This window comes from Phyllobates terribilis, unplaced genomic scaffold, assembly GCF_046119375.1.
Source record: "Phyllobates terribilis strain yellow unplaced genomic scaffold, ASM4611937v1 Scaffold_12__6_contigs__length_324123572, whole genome shotgun sequence".
Lineage (NCBI taxonomy): Eukaryota > Metazoa > Chordata > Amphibia > Anura > Dendrobatidae > Phyllobates > Phyllobates terribilis.
In genome coordinates this window covers 77424416-77444042 of record NW_027362772.1, presented here as the reverse complement: position 1 = coordinate 77444042, position 19627 = coordinate 77424416, and positions in this window count along the sequence as shown.

Below are 19627 nucleotides of genomic sequence, written 5' to 3'. Positions count from 1 at the left end.
ATCGCTGTACTATCCAGTTTTGGGCCTTTGGTATCTAAAAAAAAAGCAGTTTGAGTGTGTCGCTCACTGTTCAGCCGCAAATATCTCTATTTAAAAAAGTGTGGTATCCCCAGTAAACAAAAACTGTGGTTTTGCCATCCCACGGTAAAAAATCTCTATTATTCAGCTTTTGGTAGTTTTTTCCGTAAAGAAAAACAGTAGTGTCTCCTGACTGTTGTGACTCAAAAATATATCTGTTGAAAATAGTCTTGTGTAGGCCCGACATCCCAGTGTGGTTTTGCAGTTCCATGGGTCAAATCGCTGTACTATCTAGTTTTGGGCCTTTGGTATCTAAAAAAAAGCAGTTTGAGTGTGTCGCTCACTGTTCAGCCGCAAATATCTCTATTTAAAAAAGTGTGGTATACCCCAGTAAACAATAACTGTGGTTTTGCCATCCCACGGTAAAAAATCTCTATTATTCAGCTTTTGGTAGTTTTTTCCGTAAAGAAAAACAGTAGTGTCTCCTGACTGTTGTGACACAAAAATATATCTGTTGAAAATAGTCTTGTGTAGTCCTGACACCCCAGTGTGGTTTCTCAGTTCCACGGGTCAAATCGCTGTACTATCCAGTTTTGGGCCTTTGGTGTTTTAAAAAAAAGCAGTTTGAGTGTGTCGCTCACTGTTCAGCCGCAAATGTCTCTATTTAAAAAAGTGTGGTATACCCCAGTAAACAATAACTGTGGTTTTGCCATCCCACGGTAAAAAATCTCTATTATTCAGCTTTTGGTAGTTTTTTCCGTAAAGAAAAACAGTAGTGTCTCCTGACTGTTGTGACACAAAAATATATCTGTTGAAAATAGTCTTGTGCAGGACTGACATCCCAGTGTGGTTTCGCAGTTCCACGGGTCAAATCGCTGTACTATCCAGTTTTGGGCCTTTGGTATCTAAAAAAAAAGCAGTTTGAGTGTGTCGCTCACTGTTCAGCCGCAAATAACTCTATTTAAAAAAGTGTGGTATACCCCAGTAAACAATAACTGTGGTTTTGCCATCCCACGGTAAAAAATCTCTATTATTCAGCTTTTGGTAGTTTTTTCCGTAAAGAAAAACAGTAGTGTCTCCTGACTGTTGTGACACAAAAATATATCTGTTGAAAATAGTCTTGCGTAGGCCCAACATCCCAGTGTGGTTTCGCAGTTCCACAGGTCAAATCGCTGTACTATCCAGTTTTAGGCCTTTGGTATCTAAAAAAAAGCAGTTTGAGTGTGTCGCTAACTGTTCAGCCGCAAATATCTCTATTTAAAAAAGTGTGGTATACCCCAGTAAACAATAACTGTGGTTTTGCCATTACACGGTAAAAAATCTCTATTATTCAGCTTTTGGTAGTTTTTTCCGTAAAGAAAAACAGTAGTGTCTCCTGACTGTTGTGAAGCAAAAATATATCTGTTGAAAATAGTCTTGTGTAGGCCCGACATCCCAGTGTGGTTTCGCAGTTCCACGGGTCAAATCGCTGTACTATCCAGTTTTGGGCCTTTGGTATCTAAAAAAAAAGCAGTTTGAGTGTGTCGCTCACTGTTCAGCCGCAAATATCTCTATTTAAAAAAGTGTGGTATACCCCAGTAAACAATAACTGTGGTTTTGCCATCCCACGGTAAAAAATCTCTATTATTCAGCTTTTGGTAGTTTTTTCCGTAAAGAAAAACAGTAGTGTCTCCTGACTGTTGTGACACAAAAGTATATCTGTTGAAAATAGTCTTGTGTAGGCCCGACATCCCAGTGTGGTTTCGCCGTTCCACGGGTCAAATCGCTGTACTATCCAGTTTTGGGCCTTTGGTATCTAAAAAAAAGGCAGTTTGAGTGTGTCGCTCCATATTCAGCCGCAAATATCACTATTTAAAAAAGTGTGGTATACCCCAGTAAACAATAACTGTGGTTTTGCCATCCCACGGTAAAAAATCACTATTATTCAGCTTTTGGTAGTTTTTTCCGTAAAGAAAAACAGTAGTGTCTCCTGACTGTTGTGACACAAAAATATATCTGTTGAAAATAGTCTTGTGTAGGCCCGACATCCCAGTGTGGTTTTGCAGTTCCATGGGTCAAATCGCTGTACTATCCAGTTTTGGGCCTTTGGTATATAAAAAAAAGCAGTTTGAGTGTGTCGCTCACTGTTCAGCCGCAAATATCTCTATTTAAAAAAGTGTGGTTTACCCCAGTAAACAATAACTGTGGTTTTGCCATCCCACGGTAAAAAATCTATATTATTCAGCTTTTGGTAGTTTTTTCCGTAAAGAAAAACAGTAGTGTCTCCAGACTGTTGTGACACAAAAATATATCTGTTGAAAATAGTCTTGTGTAGGCCCGACATCCCAGTGTGGTTTCGCAGTTCCACGGGTCAAATTGCTGTACTATCCAGTTTTGGGCCTTTGGTATCTAAAAAAAAACAGTTTGAGCGTGTCGCTCACTGTTCAGCCGCAAATATCTCTATTTAAAAAAGTGTGGTATACCCCAGTAAACAATAACTGTGGTTTTGCCATCCCACGGTAAAAAATCTCTATTATTCAGCTTTTGGTAGTTTTTTCCGTAAAGAAAAACAGTAGTGTCTCCTGACTGTTGTGACAGAAAAATATATCTGTTGAAAATAGTCTTGTGTAGTCCTGACATCCCAGTGTGGTTTCGCAGTTCCACGGTTCAAATCGCTGTACTATCCAGTTTTGGGCCTTTGGTATCTAAAAAAAAAGCAGTTTGAGTGTGTCGCTCACTGTTCAGCCGCAAATATCTCTATTTAAAAAAGTGTGGTATACCCCAGTAAACAATAACTGTGGTTTTGCCATCCCACGGTAAAAAATCTCTATTATTCAGCTTTTGGTAGTTTTTTCTGTAAAGAAAAAGAGTAGTGTCTCCTGACTGTTGTGACACAAAAATATATCTGTTGAAAATAGTCTTGCGTAGGCCCGACATCCCAGTGTGGTTTCGCAGTTCCACGGGTCAAATCGCTGTACTACCCAGTTTTGGGCCTTTGGTATCTAAAAAAAAGCAGTTTGAGTGTGTCGCTAACTGTTCAGCCGCAAATATCTCTATTTAAAAAAGTGTGGTATACCCCAGTAAACAATAACTGTGGTTTTGCCATCCCACGGTAAAAAATCTCTATTATTCAGCTTTTGGTAGTTTTTTCTGTAAAGAAAAACAGTAGTGTCTCCTGACTGTTGTGACACAAAAATATATCTGTTGAAAATAGTCTTGTGTAGGCCCGACATCCCAGTGTGGTTTCGCAGTTCCATGGGTCAAATCGCTGTACTATCCAGTTTTGGGCCTTTGGTATCTAAAAAAAAAGCAGTTTGAGTGTATCGCTCACTGTTCAGCCGAAAATATCTCTATTTAAAAAAGTGTGGTATACCCCAGTAAACAATAACTGTGGTTTTGCCATCCCACGGTAAAAAATCTCTATTATTCAGCTTTTGGTAGTTTTTTCCGTAAAGAAAAACAGTAGTGTCTCCTGACTGTTGTGACACAAAAATATATCTGTTGAAAATAGTCTTGTGTAGACCCGACATCCCAGTGTGGTTTCGCAGTTCCACGGGTCAAATCGCTGTACTATCCAGTTTTGGGCCTTTGGTATCTAAAAAAAAAGCAGTTTGAGTGTGTCGCTCACTGTTCAGTCGCAAATATCTCTATTTAAAAACGTGTGGTATACCCCAGTAAACAATAACTGTGGTTTTGCCATCCCACGGTAAAAAATCTCTATTATTCAGCTTTTGGTAGTTTTTTCCGTAAAGAAAAACAGTAGTGTCCCCTGACTGTTGTGACACAAAAATATATCTGTTGAAAATAGTCTTGCGTAGTCCCGACATCCCAGTGTTTTTTTGCAGTTCCACGGGTCAAATCGCTGTACTATCCAGTTTTCGACCTTTGGTATCTAAAAAAAAGCAGTTTGAGTGTGTCTCTAACTGTTCAGCCGCAAATATCTCTATTTAAAAAAGTGTGGTATACCCCAGTAAACAATAAGTGTGGTTTTGCCATCCCACGGTAAAAAATCTCTATTATTCAGCTTTTGGTAGTTTTTTCCGTAAAGAAAAACAGTAGTGTCTCCTGACTGTTGTGACACAAAAATATATCTGTTGAAAATAGTCTTGTGAAGACTCGACATCCCAGTGTGGTTTCGCAGTTCCATGGGTCAAATCGCTGTACTATCCAGTTTTGGGCCTTTGGTATCTAAAAAAAAGCAGTTTGTGTGTGTCGCTCACTGTTCAGCCGCAAATATCTCTATTTAAAAAAGTGTGGTATACCCCAGTAAACAATAACTGTGGTTTTGCCATCCCACGGTAAAAAATCTCTATTATTCAGCTTTTGGTAGTTTTTTCCGTAAAGAAAAACAGTAGTGTCTCCTGACTGTTGTGACACAAAAATATATCTGTTGAAAATAGTCTTGTGTAGGCCCGACATCCCAGTGTGGTTTTGCAGTTCCACGGGTCAAATCGCTGTACTATCCAGTTTGGGCCTTTGGTATCTAAAAAAAAAGCAGTTTGAGTGTGTCGCTCACTGTTCAGCCGCAAATATCTCTATTTAAAAAAGTGTGGTTTACCCCAGTAAACAATAACTGTGGTTTTGCCATCCCACGGTAAAAAATCTCTATTATTCAGCTTTTGGTAGGTTTTTCCGTAAAGAAATACAGTAGTGTCTCCTGACTGTTGTGACACAAAAATATATCTGTTGAAAATAGTCTTGTGTAGGCCCGACATCCCAGTGTGGTTTTGCAGTTCCACGGGTCAAATCGCTGTACTATCCAGTTTTGGGCCTTTGGTATCAAAAAAAAAGCAGTTTGAGTGTGTCGCTCACTGTTCAGCCGCAAATATCTCTATTTAAAAAAGTGTGGTATACCCCAGTAAACAATAACTGTGGTTTTGCCATCCCACGGTAAAAAATCTCTATTATTCAGCTTTTGGTAGTTTTTTCCGTAAAGAAAAACAGTAGTGTCTCCTGACTGTTGTGACACAAAAATATATCTGTTGAAAATAGTCTTGTGTAGGCCCGACATCCCAGTGTGGTTTCGCAGTTTTACGGGTCAAATCGTTGTACTATCCAGTTTTGGGCCTTTGGTATCTAAAAAAAAAGCAGTTTGAGTGTGTCGCTCACTGTTCAGCCGCAAATATCTCTATTTAAAAAAGTGTGGTATACCCCAGTAAAAAATAACTGTGGTTTTGCCATCCCACGGTAAAAAATCTCTATTACTCAGCTTTTGGTAGTTTTTTCCGTGAAGAAAAACATTAGTGTCTCCTGACTGTTGTGACACAAAATTATATCTGTTGAAAATAGTCTTGTGTAGGCCCGACATCCCAGTGTCTTTTCGCAGTTCCATGGGTCAATTCACTGTACTATCCAGTTTTGGGCCTTTGGTATCTAAAAAAAAAGCAGTTTGAGTGTGTCGCTCACTGTTCAGCCTCAAATATCTCTATTTAAAAAAGTGTGGTATACCCCAGAAAACAATAAGTGTGGTTTTGCCATCACACGGTAAAAAATCTCTATTATTCAGCTTTTGGTAGTTTTTTCCGTAAAGAAAAACAGTAGTGTCTCCTGACTGTTGTGACACAAAAATATATCTGTTGAAAATAGTCTTGCGTAGGCCCGATATCCCAGTGTGGTTTCACAGTTCCACGGGTCAAATCGCTGTACTATCCAGTTTTGGGCCTTTGGTATCTAAAAAAAAAGCAGTTTGAGTGTGTCGCTCACTGTTCAGCCGCAAATATCTCTATTTAAAAAAGTGTGGTATACCCCAGTAAACAATAACTGTGGTTTTGCCATCCCACGGTAAAAAATCTATATTATTCAGCTTTTGGTAGGTTTTTCCGTAAAGAAAAACAATAGTGTCTCCTGACTGTTGTGACACAAAAATATATCTGTTGAAAATAGTCTTGTGTAGGCCCAACATCCCAGTGTGGTTTCGCAGTTCCACGGGTCAAATCGCTGTGCTATCCAGTTTTGGGCCTTTGGTATCTAAAAAAAAAGGAGTTGAGTGTGTCGCTCACTGTTCAGCCGCAAATATCTCTATTTAAAAAAGTGTGGTATACCCCAGTAAACAATAACTGTGGTTTTGCCATCCCACGGTAAAAAATCTCTATTATTCAGCTTTTGGTAGGTTTTTCCGTAAAGAAATACAGTAGTGTCTCCTGACTGTTGTGACACAAAAATATATCTGTTGAAAATAGTCTTGTGTAGGCCCGACATCCCAGTGTGGTTTCGCAGTTCCACGGGTCAAATCGCTGTACTATCCAGTTTTGGGCCTTTGGTATAAAAAAAAAAGCAGTTTGAGTGTGTCGCTCACTGTTCAGCCGCAAATATCTCTATTTAAAAAAGTGTGGTTTACCCCAGTAAACAATAACTGTGGTTTTGCCATCCCACGGTAAAAAATCTCTATTATTCAGCTTTTGGTAGTTTTTTCCGTAAAGAAAAACAGTAGTGTCTCCTGACTGTTGTGACACAAAAATATATCTGTTGAAAATAGTCTTGTGTAGGCCCGACACCCCAGTATGGTTTCGCAGTTTTACGGGTCAAATCGTTGTACTATCCAGTTTTGGGCCTTTGGTATCTAAAAAAAAAGCAGTTTGAGTGTGTCGCTCACTGTTCAGCCGCAAATATCTCTATTTAAAAAAGTGTGGTATACCCCAGTAAAAAATAACTGTGGTTTTGCCATCCCACGGTAAAAAATCTCTATTACTCAGCTTTTGGTAGTTTTTTCCGTAAAGAAAAACATTAGTGTCTCCTGACTGTTGTGACACAAAATTATATCTGTTGAAAATAGTCTTGTGTAGGCCCGACATCCCAGTGTGTTTTCGCAGTTCCACGGGTCAATTCACTGTACTCTCCAGTTTTGGGCCTTTGGTATCTAAAAAAAAAGCAGTTTGAGTGTGTCGCTCACTGTTCAGCCTCAAATATCTCTATTTAAAAAAGTGTGGTATACCCCAGAAAACAATAAGTGTGGTTTTGCCATCCCACGGTAAAAAATCTCTATTATTCAGCTTTTGGTAGTTTTTTCCGTAAAGAAAAACAGTAGTGTCTCCTGACTGTTGTGACACAAAAATATATCTGTTGAAAATAGTCTTGCGTAGGCCCGATATCCCAGTGTGGTTTCACAGTTCCACGGGTCAAATCGCTGTACTATCCAGTTTTGGGCCTTTGGTATCTAAAAAAAAAGCAGTTTGAGTGTGTCGCTCACTGTTCAGCCGCAAATATCTCTATTTAAAAAAGTGTGGTATACCCCAGTAAACAATAACTGTGGTTTTGCCATCCCACGGTAAAAAATCTATATTATTCAGCTTTTGGTAGGTTTTTCCGTAAAGAAAAACAATAGTGTCTCCTGACTGTTGTGACACAAAAATATATCTGTTGAAAATAGTCTTGTGTAGGCCCAACATCCCAGTGTGGTTTCGCAGTTCCACGGGTCAAATCGCTGTGCTATCCAGTTTTGGGCCTTTGGTATCTAAAAAAAAAGGAGTTTGAGTGTGTCGCTCACTGTTCAGCCGCAAATATCTCTATTTAAAAAAGTGTGGTATACCCCAGTAAACAATAACTGTGGTTTTGCCATCCCAAGGTAAAAAATCTCTATTACTCAGCTTTTGGTAGTTTTTTCCGTAAAGAAAAACATTAGTGTCTCCTGACTGTTGTGACACAAAATTATATCTGTTGAAAATAGTCTTGTGTAGGCCCGACATCCCAGTGTGTTTTCGCAGTTCCACGGGTCAAATCACTGTACTATCCAGTTTTGGGCCTTTGGTATCAAAAAAAAAAGCAGTTTGAGTGTGTCGCTCACTGTTCAGCCGCAAATATCTCTATTTAAAAAAGTGTGGTATACCCCAGTAAACAATAACTGTGGTTTTGCCATCCCACGGTAAAAAATCTCTATTATTCAGCTTTTGATAGTTTTTTCTGTAAAGAAAAACAGTAGTGTCTCCTGACTGTTGTGACACAAAAATATATCTGTTGAAAATAGTCTTGTGTAGGCCCGACATCCCAGTGTGGTTTCCCAGTTCCACGGGTCAAATCGCTGTACTATCCAGTTTTGGGCCTTTGGTATCTAAAAAAAAAGCAGTTTGAGTGTGTCGCTCACTGTTCAGCCGCAAATATCTCTATTTAAAAAAGTGTGGTATACCCCAGTAAACAATAACTGTGGTTTTGCCATCCCACGGTAAAAAATCTCTATTATTCAGCTTTTGGTAGTTTTTTCCGTAAAGAAAAACAGTAGTGTCTCCTGTCTGTTGTGACACAAAAATATATCTGTTGAAAATAGTCTTGTGTAGGCCCGATATCCCAGTGTGGTTTCACAGTTCCACGGGTCAAATCGCTGTACTATCCAGTTTTGGGCCTTTGGTATCTAAAAAAAAAGCAGTTTGAGTGTGTCACTCACTGTTCAGCCGCAAATATCTCTATTTAAAAAAGTGTGGTATACCCCAGTAAACAATAACTGTGGTTTTGCCATCCCACGGTAAAAAATCTCTATTATTCAGCTTTTGGTAGTTTTTTCCATAAAGAAAAACAGTAGTGTCTCCTGACTGTTGTGACACAAAAATATATCTGCTGAAAATAGTCTTGAGTAGGCCCGACATCCCAGTGTGGTTTTGCAGTTCCACGGGTCAAATCGCTGTACTATCCAGTTTGGGCCTTTGGTATCTAAAAAAAAAGCAGTTTGAGTGTGTTGCTCACTGTTCAGCCACAAATATCTCTATTTAAAAAAGTGTGGTTTACCCCAGTAAACAATAACTGTGGTTTTGCCATCCCACGGTAAAAAATCTATATTATTCAGCTTTTGGTAGTTTTTTCCGCAAAGAAAAACAGTAGTGTCTCCAGACTATTGTGACACAAAAATATATCTGTTGAAAATCGTCTTGTGTAGGCCCGACATCCCAGTGTGGTTTCGCAGTTCCACGGGTAAAATCGCTGTACTATCCAGTTTTGGGCCTTTGGTATCTAAAAAAAAAGCAGTTTGAGTGTGTCGCTCACTGTTCAGCCGCAAATATCTCTATTTAAAAAAGTGTGATATACCCCAGTAAACAATAACTGTGGTTTTGTCATCCCACGGTAAAAAATCTCTATTACTCAGCTTTTGGTAGTTTTTTCCGCAAAGAAAAACATTAGTGTCTCCTGACTGTTGTGACACAAAATTATATCTGTTGAAAATAGTCTTGTGTAGGCCCGACATCCCAGTGTGTTTTCGCAGTTCCACGGGTCAATTCACTGTACTATCCAGTTTTGGGCCTTTGGTATCTAAAAAAAAAGCAGTTTGAGTGTGTCGCTCACTGTTCAGCCTCAAATATCTCTATTTAAAAAAGTGTGGTATACCCCAGAAAACAATAAGTGTGGTTTTGCCATCCCACGGTAAAAAATCTCTATTATTCAGCTTTTGGTAGTTTTTTCCGTAAAGAAAAACAGTAGTGTCTCCTGACTGTTGTGACACAAAAATATATCTGTTGAAAATAGTCTTGCGTAGGCCCGATATCCCAGTGTGGTTTCACAGTTCCACGGGTCAAATCGCTGTACTATCCAGTTTTGGGCATTTGGTATCTAAAAAAAAAGCAGTTTGAGTGTGTCGCTCACTGTTCAGCCGCAAATATCTCTATTTAAAAAAGTGTGGTATACCCCAGTAAACAATAACTGTGGTTTTGCCATCCCACGGTAAAAAATCTATATTATTCAGCTTTTGGTAGGTTTTTCCGTAAAGAAAAACAATAGTGTCTCCTGACTGTTGTGACACAAAAATATATCTGTTGAAAATAGTCTTGTGTAGGCCCAACATCCCAGTGTGGTTTCGCAGTTCCACGGGTCAAATCGCTGTGCTATCCAGTTTTGGGCCTTTGGTATCTAAAAAAAAAGGAGTTTGAGTGTGTCGCTCACTGTTCAGCCGCAAATATCTCTATTTAAAAAAGTGTGGTATACCCCAGTAAACAATAACTGTGGTTTTGCCTTCCCAAGGTAAAAAATCTCTATTACTCAGCTTTTGGTAGTTTTTTCTGTAAAGAAAAACATTAGTGTCTCCTGACTGTTGTGACACAAAATTATATCTGTTGAAAATAGTCTTGTGTAGGCCCGACATCCCAGTGTGTTTTCGCAGTTCCACGGGTCAAATCACTGTACTATCCAGTTTTGGGCCTTTGGTATCTAAAAAAAAAGCAGTTTGAGTGTGTCGCTCACTGTTCAGCCGCAAATATCTCTATTTAAAAAAGTGTGGTATACCCCAGTAAACAATAACTGTGGTTTTGCCATCCCACGGTAAAAAATCTCTATTATTCAGCTTTTGATAGTTTTTTCTGTAAAGAAAAACAGTAGTGTCTCCTGACTGTTGTGACACAAAAATATATCTGTTGAAAATAGTCTTGTGTAGGCCCGACATCCCAGTGTGGTTTCCCAGTTCCACGGGTCAAATCGCTGTACTATCCAGTTTTGGGCCTTTGGTATATAAAAAAAAAGCAGTTTGAGTGTGTCGCTCACTGTTCAGCCGCAAATATCTCTATTTAAAAAAGTGTGGTATACCCCAGTAAACAATAAATGTGGTTTTGCCATCCCACGGTAAAAAATCTCTATTATTCAGCTTTTGGTAGTTTTTTCCGTAAAGAAAAACAGTAGTGTCTCCTGTCTGTTGTGACACAAAAATATATCTGTTGAAAATAGTCTTGTGTAGGCCCGATATCCCAGTGTGGTTTCACAGTTCCACGGGTCAAATCGCTGTACTATCCAGTTTTGGGCCTTTGGTATCTAAAAAAAAAGCAGTTTGAGTGTGTCGCTCACTGTTCAGCCGCAAATATCTCTATTTAAAAAAGTGTGGTATACCCCAGTAAACAATAACTGTGGTTTTGCCATCCCACGGTAAAAAATCTCTATTATTCAGCTTTTGGTAGTTTTTTCCGTAAAGAAAAACAGAAGTGTCTCCTGACTGTTGTGACACAAAAATATATCTGCTGAAAATAGTCTTGAGTAGGCCCGACATCCCAGTGTGGTTTTGCAGTTCCACGGGTCAAATCGCTGTACTATCCAGTTTGGTCCTTTGGTATCTAAAAAAAAAGCAGTTTGAGTGTGTTGCTCACTGTTCAGCCACAAATATCTCTATTTAAAAAAGTGTGGTTTACCCCAGTAAACAATAACTGTGGTTTTGCCATCCCACGGTAAAAAATCTATATTATTCAGCTTTTGGTAGTTTTTTCCGCAAAGAAAAACAGTAGTGTCTCCAGACTGTTGTGACACAAAAATATATCTGTTGAAAATCGTCTTGTGTAGGCCCGACATCCCAGTGTGGTTTCGCAGTTCCACGGGTAAAATCGCTGTACTATCCAGTTTTGGGCCTTTGGTATCTAAAAAAAAAGCAGTTTGAGTGTGTCGCTCACTGTTCAGCCGCAAATATCTCTATTTAAAAAAGTGTGGTATACCCCAGTAAAGAATAACTGTGGTTTTGCCATCCCACGGTAAAAAATCTCTATTATTCAGCTTTTGGTAGTTTTTTCCGTAAAGAAAAACAGTAGTGTCTCCTGACTGTTGTGACACAAAAGTATATCTGTTGAAAATAGTCTTGTGTAGGCCCGACATCCCAGTGTGGTTTCGCCGTTCCACGGGTCAAATCGCTGTACTATCCAGTTTTGGGCCTTTGGTATCTAAAAAAAAGGCAGTTTGAGTGTGTCGCTCCATATTCAGCCGCAAATATCACTATTTAAAAAAGTGTGGTATACCCCAGTAAACAATAACTGTGGTTTTGCCATCCCACGGTAAAAAATCACTATTATTCAGCTTTTGGTAGTTTTTTCCGTAAAGAAAAACAGTAGTGTCTCCTGACTGTTGTGACACAAAAATATATCTGTTGAAAATAGTCTTGTGTAGGCCCGACATCCCAGTGTGGTTTTGCAGTTCCATGGGTCAAATCGCTGTACTATCCAGTTTTGGGCCTTTGGTATCTAAAAAAAAGCAGTTTGAGTGTGTCGCTCACTGTTCAGCCGCAAATATCTCTATTTAAAAAAGTGTGGTTTACCCCAGTAAACAATAACTGTGGTTTTGCCATCCCACGGTAAAAAATCTATATTATTCAGCTTTTGGTAGTTTTTTCCGTAAAGAAAAACAGTAGTGTCTCCAGACTGTTGTGACACAAAAATATATCTGTTGAAAATAGTCTTGTGTAGGCCCGACATCCCAGTGTGGTTTCGCAGTTCCACGGGTCAAATTGCTGTACTATCCAGTTTTGGGCCTTTGGTATCTAAAAAAAAACAGTTTGAGCGTGTCGCTCACTGTTCAGCCGCAAATATCTCTATTTAAAAAAGTGTGGTATACCCCAGTAAACAATAACTGTGGTTTTGCCATCCCACGGTAAAAAATCTCTATTATTCAGCTTTTGGTAGTTTTTTCCGTAAAGAAAAACAGTAGTGTCTCCTGACTGTTGTGACACAAAATTATATCTGTTTAAAATAGTCTTGTGTAGGCCCGACATCCCAGTGTGGTTTCGCAGTTCCACGGGTCAAATCGCTGTACTATCCAGTTTTGGGCCTTTGTATTTAAAAAACAAGCAGTTTGAGTGTGTCGCTCACTGTTCAGCCGCAAATATCTCTATTTAAAAAAGTGTGGTATACCCCAGTAAACAATAACTGTGGTTTTGCCATCCCACGGTAAAAAATCTCTATTATTCAGCTTTTGGTATTTTTTTCCGTAAAGAAAAAGAGTAGTGTCGCCTGACTGTTGTGACACAAAAATATATCTGTTGAAAATAGTCTTGCGTAGGCCCGACATCCCAGTGTGGTTTCGCAGTTCCACGGATCAAATCGCTGTACTATCCAGTTTTGGGCCTTTGGTATCTAAAAAAAAGCAGTTTGAGTGTGTCGCTAACTGTTCAGCCGCAAATATCTCTATTTAAAAAAGTGTGGTATACCCCAGTAAACAATAACTGTGGTTTTGCCATCCCACGGTAAAAAATCTCTATTATTCAGCTTTTGGTAGTTTTTTCCGTAAAGAAAAACAGTAGTGTCTCCTGACTGTTGTGATAGAAAAATATATCTGTTGAAAATAGTCTTGTGTAGTCCTGACATCCCAGTGTGGTTTCGCAGTTCCACGGTTCAAATCGCTGTACTATCCAGTTTTGGGCCTTTGGTATATAAAAAAAAAGCAGTTTGAGTGTGTCGCTCACTGTTCAGCCGCAAATATCTCTATTTAAAAAAGTGTGGTATACCCCAGTAAACAATAACTGTGGTTTTGCCATCCCACGGTAAAAAATCTCTATTATTCAGCTTTTGGTAGTTTTTTCTGTAAAGAAAAAGAGTAGTGTCTCCTGACTGTTGTGACACAAAAATATATCTGTTGAAAATAGTCTTGCGTAGGCCCGACATCCCAGTGTGGTTTCGCAGTTCCACGGGTCAAATCGCTGTACTACCCAGTTTTGGGCCTTTGGTATCTAAAAAAAAGCAGTTTGAGTGTGTCGCTAACTGTTCAGCTGCAAATATCTCTATTTAAAAAAGTGTGGTATACCCCAGTAAACAATAACTGTGGTTTTGCCATCCCACGGTAAAAAATCTCTATTATTCAGCTTTTGGTAGTTTTTTCTGTAAAGAAAAACAGTAGTGTCTCCTGACTGTTGTGACACAAAAATATATCTGTTGAAAATAGTCTTGTGTAGGCCCGACATCCCAGTGTGGTTTCGCAGTTCCATGGGTCAAATCGCTGTACTATCCAGTTTTGGGCCTTTGGTATCTAAAAAAAAAGCAGTTTGAGTGTGTCGCTCACTGTTCAGCCGAAAATATCTCTATTTAAAAAAGTGTGGTATACCCCAGTAAACAATAACTGTGGTTTTGCCATCCCACGGTAAAAAATCTCTATTATTCAGCTTTTGGTAGTTTTTTCCGTAAAGAAAAACAGTAGTGTCCCCTGACTGTTGTGACACAAAAATATATCTGTTGAAAATAGTCTTGCGTAGGCCCGACATCCCAGTGTTTTTTTGCAGTTCCACGGGTCAAATCGCTGTACTATCCAGTTTTCGACCTTTGGTATCCAAAAAAAAGCAGTTTGAGTGTGTCTCTAACTGTTCAGCCGCAAATATCTCTATTAAAAAAGTGTGGTATACCCCAGTAAACAATAAGTGTGGTTTTGCCATCCCACGGTAAAAAATCTCTATTATTCAGCTTTTGGTAGTTTTTTCCGTAAAGAAAAACAGTAGTGTCTCCTGACTGTTGTGACACAAAAATATATCTGTTGAAAATAGTCTTGTGAAGACTCGACATCCCAGTGTGGTTTCGCAGTTCCACGGGTCAAATCGCTGCACTATCCAGTTTTGGGCCTTTGGTATCTAAAAAAAAAGCAGTTTGAGTGTGTCGCTCACTGTTCAGCCGCAAATATCTCTATTTAAAAAAGTGTGGTATACCCCAGTAAACAATAACTGTGGTTTTGCCATCCCACGGTAAAAAATCTCTATTATTCAGCTTTTGGTAGTTTTTTCCGTAAAGAAAAACAGTAGTGTCTCCTGACTGTTGTGACACAAAAATATATCTGTTGAAAATAGTCTTGTGTAGGCCCGACATCCCAGTGTGGTTTTGCAGTTCCACGGGTCAAATCGCTGTACTATCCAGTTTGGGCCTTTGGTATCTAAAAAAAAAGCAGTTTGAGTGTGTCGCTCACTGTTCAGCCGCAAATATCTCTATTTAAAAAAGTGTGGTTTACCCCAGTAAACAATAACTGTGGTTTTGCCATCCCACGGTAAAAAATCTCTATTATTCAGCTTTTGGTAGGTTTTTCCGTAAAGAAATACAGTAGTGTCTCCTGACTGTTGTGACACAAAAATATATCTGTTGAAAATAGTCTTGTGTAGGCCCGACATCCCAGTGTGGTTTTGCAGTTCCACGGGTCAAATCGCTGTACTATCCAGTTTTGGGCCTTTGGTATAAAAAAAAAAGCAGTTTGAGTGTGTCGCTCACTGTTCAGCCGCAAATATCTCTATTTAAAAAAGTGTGGTATACCCCAGTAAACAATAACTGTGGTTTTGCCATCCCACGGTAAAAAATCTCTATTATTCAGCTTTTGGTAGTTTTTTCCGTAAAGAAAAACAGTAGTGTCTCCTGACTGTTGTGACACAAAAATATATCTGTTGAAAATAGTCTTGTGTAGGCCCGACATCCCAGTGTGGTTTTGCAGTTCCACGGGTCAAATCGCTGTACTATCCAGTTTGGGCCTTTGGTATCTAAAAAAAAAGCAGTTTGAGTGTGTCGCTCACTGTTCAGCCGCAAATATCTCTATTTAAAAAAGTGTGGTTTACCCCAGTAAACAATAACTGTGGTTTTGCCATCCCACGGTAAAAAATCTCTATTATTCAGCTTTTGGTAGGTTTTTCCGTAAAGAAATACAGTAGTGTCTCCTGACTGTTGTGACACAAAAATATATCTGTTGAAAATAGTCTTGTGTAGGCCCGACATCCCAGTGTGGTTTTGCAGTTCCACGGGTCAAATCGCTGTACTATCCAGTTTTGGGCCTTTGGTATAAAAAAAAAAGCAGTTTGAGTGTGTCGCTCACTGTTCAGCCGCAAATATCTCTATTTAAAAAAGTGTGGTATACACCAGTAAACAATAACTGTGGTTTTGCCATCCCACGGTAAAAAATCTCTATTATTCAGCTTTTGGTAGTTTTTTCCGTAAAGAAAAACAGTAGTGTCTCCTGACTGTTGTGACACAAAAATATATCTGTTGAAAATAGTCTTGTGTAGGCCCGACATCCCAGTGTGGTTTCGCAGTTTTACGGGTCAAATCGTTGTACTATCCAGTTTTGGGCCTTTGGTATCTAATAAAAAAGCAGTTTGAGTGTGTCGCTCACTGTTCAGCCTCAAATATCTCTATTTAAAAAAGTGTGGTATACCCCAGAAAACAATAAGTGTGGTTTTGCCATCCCACGGTAAAAAATCTCTATTATTCAGCTTTTGGTAGTTTTTTCCGTAAAGAAAAACAGTAGTGTCTCCTGACTGTTGTGACACAAAAATATATCTGTTGAAAATAGTCTTGCGTAGGCCCGATATCCCAGTGTGGTTTCACAGTTCCACGGGTCAAATCGCTGTACTATCCAGTTTTGGGCCTTTGGTATCTAAAAAAAAAGCAGTTTGAGTGTGTCGCTCACTGTTCAGCCGCAAATATCTCTATTTAAAAAAGTGTGGTATACCCCAGTAAACAATAACTGTGGTTTTGCCATCCCACGGTGAAAAATCTATATTATTCAGCTTTTGGTAGTTCTTTCCGTTAAGAAAAACAGTAGTGTCTCCTGACTGTTGTGACACAAAAATATATCTGTTGAAAATAGTCTTGTGTAGGCCCGACATCCCAGTGTGGTTTCGCAGTTCCACGGGTCAAATCGCTGTACTATCCAGTTTTGGGCCTTTGGTATCTAAAAAAAAAGCAGTTTGAGTGTGTCGCTCACTGTTCAGCCGCAAATATCTCTATTTAAAAAAGTGTGGTATACCCCAGTAAACAATAACTGTGGTTTTGCCATCCCACGGTAAAAAATCTCTATTATTCAGCTTTTGGTAGTTTTGTCCGTAAAGAAAAACAGTAGTGTCTCCTGACTGTTGTGACACAAAAATATATCTGTTGAAAATAGTCTTGGGTAGGTCTGACATCCCAGTGTGGTTTCGCAGTTCCACGGGTCAAATCGCTGTACTATCCAGTTTTGGGCCTTTGGTATCTAAAAAAAAAGCAGTTTGAGTGTGTCGCTCACTGTTCAGTCGCAAATATCTCTATTTAAAAAAGTGTGGTATACCCCAGTAAACAATAACTGTGGTTTTGCCATCCCACGGTAAAAAATCTCTATTATTCAGCTTTTGGTAGTTTTTTCCGTAAAGAAAAACAGTAGTGTCTCCTGACTGTTGTGACACAAAAATGTATCTGTTGAAAATAGTCTTGTGTAGGCCCGACATCCCAGTGTAGTTTCGCAGTTCCACGGGTCAAATCGCTGTACTATCCAGTTTTGGGCCTTTGGTATCTAATAAAAAAGCAGTTTGAGTGTGTCGCTCACTGTTCAGCCTCAAATATCTCTATTTAAAAAAGTGTGGTATACCCCAGAAAACAATAAGTGTGGTTTTGCCATCCCACGGTAAAAAATCTCTATTATTCAGCTTTTGGTAGTTTTTTCCGTAAAGAAAAACAGTAGTGTCTCCTGACTGTTGTGACACAAAAATATATCTGTTGAAAATAGTCTTGCGTAGGCCCGATATCCCAGTGTGGTTTCACAGTTCCACGGGTCAAATCGCTGTACTATCCAGTTTTGGGCCTTTGGTATCTAAAAAAAAAGCAGTTTGAGTGTGTCGCTCACTGTTCAGCCGCAAATATCTCTATTTAAAAAAGTGTGGTATACCCCAGTAAACAATAACTGTGGTTTTGCCATCCCACGGTAAAAAATCTATATTATTCAGCTTTTGGTAGGTTTTTCGTAAAGAAAAACAATAGTGTCTCCTGACTGTTGTGACACAAAACTATATCTGTTGAAAATAGTCTTGTGTAGGCCCGACATCCCAGTGTGGTTTCGCAGTTCCACGGGTCAAATCGCTGTGCTATCCAGTTTTGGGCCTTTGGTATCTAAAAAAAAAGGATTTTGGTGTGTCGCTCACTGTTCAGCCGCAAATATCTCTATTTAAAAAAGTGTGGTATACCCCAGTAAACAATAACTGTGGTTTTGCCATCCCACGGTAAAAAATCTCTATTACTCAGCTTTTGGTAGTTTTTTCCGTAAAGAAAAACATTAGTGTCTCCTGACTGTTGTGACACAAAATTATATCTGTTGAAAATAGTCTTGTGTAGGCCCGACATCCCATTGTGTTTTCGCAGTTCCACGGGTCAAATCACTGTACTATCCAGTTTTGGGCCTTTGGTATCTAAAAAAAAAGCAGTTTGAGTGTGTCGCTCACTGTTCAGAAGCAAATATCTCTATTTAAAAAAGTGTGGTATACCCCAGTAAACAATAACTGTGGTTTTGCCATCCCACGGTAAAAAATCTCTATTATTCAGCTTTTGGTAGGTTTTTCCGTAAAGAAATACAGTAGTGTCTCCTGACTGTTGTGACACAAAAATATATCTGTTGAAAATAGTCTTGTGTAGGCCCGACATCCCAGTGTGGTTTCGCAGTTCCACGGGTCAAATCGCTGTACTATCCAGTTTTGGGCCTTTGGTATAAAAAAAAAAGCAGTTTGAGTGTGTCGCTCACTGTTCAGCCGCAAATATCTCTATTTAAAAAAGTGTGGTATACCCCAGTAAACAATAACTGTGGTTTTGCCATCCCACGGTAAAAAATCTCTATTATTCAGCTTTTGGTAGTTTTTTCCGTAAAGAAAAACAGTAGTGTCTCCTGACTGTTGTGACACAAAAATATATCTGTTGAAAATAGTCTTGTGTAGGCCCGACATCCCAGTGTGGTTTCGCAGTTTTACGGGTCAAATCGTTGTACTATCCAGTTTTGGGCCTTTGGTATCTAAAAAAAAAGCAGTTTGAGTGTGTCGCTCACTGTTCAGCCGCAAATATCTCTATTTAAAAAAGTGTGGTATACCCCAGTAAAAAATAACTGTGGTTTTGCCATCCCACGGTAAAAAATCTCTATTACTCAGCTTTTGGTAGTTTTTTCCGTAAAGAAAAACATTAGTGTCTCCTGACTGTTGTGACACAAAATTATATCTGTTGAAAATAGTCTTGTGTAGGCCCGACATCCCAGTGTGTTTTCGCAGTTCCACGGGTCAATTCACTGTACTATCCAGTTTTGGGCCTTTGGTATCTAAAAAAAAAGCAGTTTGAGTGTGTCGCTCACTGTTCAGCCGCAAATATCTCTATTTAAAAAAGTGTGGTATACCCCAGTAAACAATAACTGTGGTTTTGCCATCCCACGGTAAAAAATCTCTATTATTCAGCTTTTGGTAGTTTTTTCCGTAAAGAAAAACAGTAGTGTCTCCTGTCTGTTGTGACACAAAAATATATCTGTTGAAAATAGTCTTGTGTAGGCCCGATATCCCAGTGTGGTTTCACAGTTCCACGGGTCAAATCGCTGTACTATCCAGTTTTGGGCCTTTGGTATCTAAAAAAAAAGCAGTTTGAGTGTGTCGCTCACTGTTCAGCCGCAAATATCTCTATTTAAAAAAGTGTGGTATACCCCAGTAAACAATAACTGTGGTTTTGCCATCCCACGGTAAAAAATCTCTATTATTCAGCTTTTGGTAGTTTTTTCCGTAAAGAAAAACAGTAGTGTCTCCTGACTGTTGTGACACAAAAATATATCTGCTGAAAATAGTCTTGAGTAGGCCCGACATCCCAGTGTGGTTTTGCAGTTCCACGGGTCAAATCGCTGTACTATCCAGTTTGGGCCTTTGGTATCTAAAAAAAAAGCAGTTTGAGTGTGTTGCTCACTGTTCAGCCACAAATATCTCTATTTAAAAAAGTGTGGTTTACCCCAGTAAACAATAACTGTGGTTTTGCCATCCCACGGTAAAAAATCTATATTATTCAGCTTTTGGTAGTTTTTTCCGCAAAGAAAAACAGTAGTGTCTCCAGACTGTTGTGACACAAAAATATATCTGTTGAAAATCGTCTTGTGTAGGCCCGACATCCCAGTGTGGTTTCGCAGTTCCACGGGTAAAATCGCTGTACTATCCAGTTTTGGGCCTTTGGTATCTAAAAAAAAAGCAGTTTGA